This window comes from Grammomys surdaster, unplaced genomic scaffold (genome assembly GCF_004785775.1).
Source record: "Grammomys surdaster isolate TR1022 unplaced genomic scaffold, NIH_TR_1.0 269, whole genome shotgun sequence".
In the NCBI taxonomy this organism is placed as follows: domain Eukaryota; kingdom Metazoa; phylum Chordata; class Mammalia; order Rodentia; family Muridae; genus Grammomys; species Grammomys surdaster.
This window is the reverse complement of record NW_021604710.1, coordinates 1,053,811-1,058,797: the sequence shown is the minus strand read 5'-3', so window position 1 is coordinate 1,058,797 and position 4,987 is coordinate 1,053,811.

Here is a 4,987-nt window from a genome sequence, read left to right as displayed (position 1 = left end):
TATCTATCTATCTATCTATCTATCTATCTATCTATCTATCTATCTATCTATCTATCTCCGCTTAGTCCTGTAGACTCTTGATGCCCCAGGGAAGGGGGATGCTGGCAGTGGTGAGGTGGGGGAGTACCCTTTTAGAAGCAAAGAGGATGGGGTGAAAAACTCAGGGAGGGGGTTCCAGGAAGAGGGCAACATTTGGTATGTAAATATAAAATAATTTAATAAAAACATGTACATTGTATATTATATTTAATATGTATATATGTAAATAAAATAAAATATAGTATAATAATATATAATAGTTAATGCTAATGTAATTATAATGGATATTAATATTTCACATATTATATGTGTGTATAGAGAGTGAGACAATTGAGTCTAGTAAATAGGAGAACCAGGTTCTCCCAGAATCTCCCAGTTCCTACCTGTCATAGGGTATGGCTGGTATACCCTGCCCCCTACCCTAAATTTCTGCAGCCCAGGGGTTGCGCTTCCCTGTTTAACTCAGCCATTTTGATTGCCAGAACTTTTCATCTACCATTTACTCTAATAATATAGCATATACTATTATAGCTCAACTCTAGCCTGCAAAGGTGCATGTACAGGTGCGTATAGCCAATCACACATACATACACAATTATATATAAATATATATACATATATATTTATATACATATATACATATATGTATAATACATAATATATATTAGATAATTAATAAATATAGAGATAGTTGTCTTCTTAAGAAATGTTTAAAAGCTTTTGGATATAAATGAGAATTTTTGAAAAACAAAATTACAAATGACTAAGAGTTTGTATTTTGCTATGTGTGAAACTGCATCAACTGAACATGCTTATGGCATGTTTTGAAAAAAAAGGAAAAATTTCAAAAGCAAAACTGTGCTACATGCAGGTCAAACATTTAAATGTCAAAAATAAGTCAGGTCTGGGGAGCTGGCTCAGTGCATATGATGCTTACTGCTAGGTCTCAAACCTAAGACAAAAGGCTCAGGTGCCTATTTAACATATCAAAGTGGACCTGGCAACCAAGTTCTCCTAGAATCCCTCAGTCCCTATCTATCAAAAGGTATAGCTGGCATATCCTGCCCCCTACCCTAAACTTCTCCCAGGCTAGGGTTAGGCTGCACTTACCCCCTCTCTCTATAATCTATTCATTTTGGTTATCAGGCCTTTTCATCACCCTTTACTCTACAGGCTCTTCCCTCTTTTCCCCTCATTTTACTGACATGTCTGGACTCAGGTTTATATCCACTCTGGATTCTTACAGATGTAACTGCCTCTGGCTATGTTCTCCCTTTAATCTACAATAACCATTCTTAGGAGCAGTCATGTCCTTCTTTTCAATTTCTTTTTCTCATTCACTCACAGCACAGGTTTGTGGGTTGGATATGACTCCTTACCATTCATGTAAAGAACTGAGAGTGGTTGAATGTGCCTGTAGTCACAGTCCTGGAGAAAAGTTTGCATGAACAAGGCAAGCTGATTTCAGAGCCTGGTGGCAGCCAGTCTAGATGAAACAGGGAGCTCTAGGTTGAGTGTCAAACCTTGGTCAAAATATATGGTGGAGAGCAATAGAGGAAGATACATATAGCCCAACTCTGCCTTCCAAACATGCATGCACAGGTAAGCACACCCACTCACACATGCACACAAGCATAAAGTATACACACACACACAGACACACACACACAAACAGACAGACAGACAGACACACAGACAGACAGACAGACAGACACACACCACACACACACACACACACACACACACACACACACACACACAGACAGACACACACACCAAACCACAGAGCAGAACAAAATTTTACTCGTAGGGAAAGCCCACAATTTCTCAGGAGAATTTGGTCAATGGCAGGAAAAGAGTTGGAAATACCAGTTAGTGACGTCTTGCTTGTTGGCAAGTCTAGGCTTTGATATCTATTCTGAGAGTCTGTGCTCTTACTTCAACAACACGACAATTTCTCAATACCACAAGAACCTGTCTGCTGTTTAGAAGCAGAAAGGCAGAGAAAGTGGCTTTATGTAACTTAACAGCAACACCTAACTCAGTGAATGTGTTAGATACCCTGCCAGTTACACTTCCTTGTGTTCCAAGTTAATTGTTCCAATTCCCTACCCTCTGACATAAAAGAAATTTAACTTTCTTACTACCATTTTGCTTAAATTTAAAAAAAATATGAGGAGACATAGTAGGTTGAATGAGAAATGTTGCCCATGATGACTGTGTTGGAACAGCTAGTCCCTAGTTGATAGTACTTTGTGGAATAGTAATGGAACTTTTAGGAGACAGAGCCTTGCTGGAGGAAGTCCGTGGCTGAGAGTGGACTTCAAGAGCTCATACCCTCTCCCCACTTCCAGCTGTTGTCACCATGCTGCCACTTACTACCATGGCTTTCCACCATGATGGACTCTTCTCTCTGGAACTGTATGCCAAAATAAGTGTTCCCAAAGTTGCTTATTTTTAGCACAGAAACAAAAGGGACCAACAACATGGTTACAACTTTATTGTATGAATTCTATGATTATAAAATCAAACTGTGTCAGAGCTTCATATATATGAAAATGTGAAACTTGCTGTGTCTTCTATTCTTTGTTTTCTCATATAGCTACGGTACTCGCAGGTCTTTTTAGTGACAGATAAACTCCAACTCTTGCTTTCTCTACTGTACTCAGATACCCAGATTCCAAATAAGCATGTTCAACTTTGCAACATAAACAAGCCAGGAAAAAGATAAGACATTCAGGTAAGTGGACTTTGCTTATTACAATAGGTAAGTAAATTTCCTGAATTGTGATTAACACCCCTAGAGATATAATGGAAGAGTGTATATACGACATTCTCTCTCATTCAGTAAGGACTCCATGACTCACTCCAAACTGCCAAGTTTCATACATTAAATACATTACATACATAGGATTATTTATATAGAATTTATTTGAAATACATATACAGAATATGTTAAAGCAAAGCCAAAAGAAGAATGCCAATAGCTCCCTTTGTCTATAGATTAAAAGAAATAACACTACCAGGTTACATAACAGATTCATGACAAAACTAGTGAGGTTAGATGGATACATAAATAGATAAGAGACAGAGGGACACAGAGTCCACAGTCATGTGTTACTTTCATCTGTACAATGCACTCTGTATTTTAGATCTCTAACCTTTAGGACACTGACTCAGTTGTTTTCATTCTTCCTAATATAATGTAACTAAAAAAAATTACACCTTACTTTCTATACATTCACTTGCTTGGTAAGATATTTTGTATTATTTGTGACTATTGGGAAGAGTGTTGTTTCTCTAATTTCTTTCTCAGCCTGTTTATCATTTGTATCAAGAAAGGCTACTGATCTGTTTGAGTTCATTTTATATCCCACCAATTTGCTGAAGTTGTTTATCAGCTGTAGGGGGCCTCTGGTGGAATTTTGGGTGTCACTTATGTATACTATCATATCATCTTGGAATACTGATACTTTGATACTGGGTCTGGCATGGCTGCATAAGGGGTGATGTGACATAGTTGCTGTCCCTGGAGCACCACCAGGCTGTTGATACCATGACCACCACATGTGCTGATGGTTGCTGTTGCCCCAAAGTTGTTCTGCTGTCTTTACTACTCTACTTTTAATCTTTCTTTCTGGGGAATATACTTCCCCCATTACTCAGAGCTAATCAGGCCACAGTAAATGAAACAGATGCAGTGTTCAGGAATGAGGAATGGAGGTGGTCATGAGGCTGTGGAGGATGAGGAACAGGCCCTCCACTTGGCCTTCAGTGTCATGGGAAAGGATCTAGACAATATAATTATAAAGGACATAAAAAGCTTACATGGTCCTTTCCTGGAATTGGTTCATTGCCAGACTTGGCCTTAAATTGAGAATCATGAGGAAGCACGAGTAGTACCCTCTGGTCCAATGACTGCTGCATCAATTAACCAGGATGAATTCAGAGACATTAAGGAGAGAGAGTTAGAGTGGTTTCAGGAAGAAAGGGTATGGGTAGAAAAATAGGAATTTATATATGATTTCAGAATAAATAGTATTTGAAGGAGAGTACAAGAGGCTATGGAATTGCTAGGATAAGGGAATGAAGATTAGAGAATTAAAAGATGACGTAGAAGCATATAAAAATTAGCACTCTGTCTCTCTAGCTGATTGAAGAATTGAAGATAACAATGCCTGGAAAGATCTTAGAGAGAGGTTACTGTTTTACTGTTTTATTTACATAAAGTCAAAACTTTGTAGGGAATTATTTTAGTTTTAGTAGTTTATCATTTTTCTACTCTTACATGGAAACAATTATTAAAGACTGCTGTCTGCCATACCAGAAAACTAGAAGAGCTGTGGCCAGCTACCCATAAAGAACAGGCTGTGTAAACCTATAAGGAAATGTGTTTTTGCTATGTGCTTGGTTCTGCTCTAAGGAAATGGGGGCTGGGACTGTTGATCTGGGACTTACAAAGTTTATGTAAATTTAAGAATTCTTGATAATTATTAACAATGATCAAAGCCTTAATGGTGTAGCTTTAGTAAACAAAAGACTGCTTTCAGGTTCTCTCTGGAAGGAATAAGTGAATTAGGATTAAGATGAAGAATAAAGAATCCTCAGGGAACAGAGAGAGTACCTGAAGTAGCAGATTGCATCTACTACTGACTCTGAGTCATTATTGATTCAATGCTGTTTCCATTCCTGTCTTTCTCAGGACTCTCCTCAGACTAAGGCAGGACCTCAGCACTTTGACTTCTTCCTTCCCAATTTATATCCCATTGATATCCTTTTGTTGTCTAATTGCTCTAGCTAGAACTTCAAGTACTATATTGAATAGATAGGGAGAGAGTGGGCAGCCTTGTCTAGTCTCTGTTTTTAGTGGTATTGCTTCAAGGTTCTCTCCATTTAATTTGATGTTGGCTCTTGGTTTGTGTACTGGCTGGTTTTATGTGTCAACATG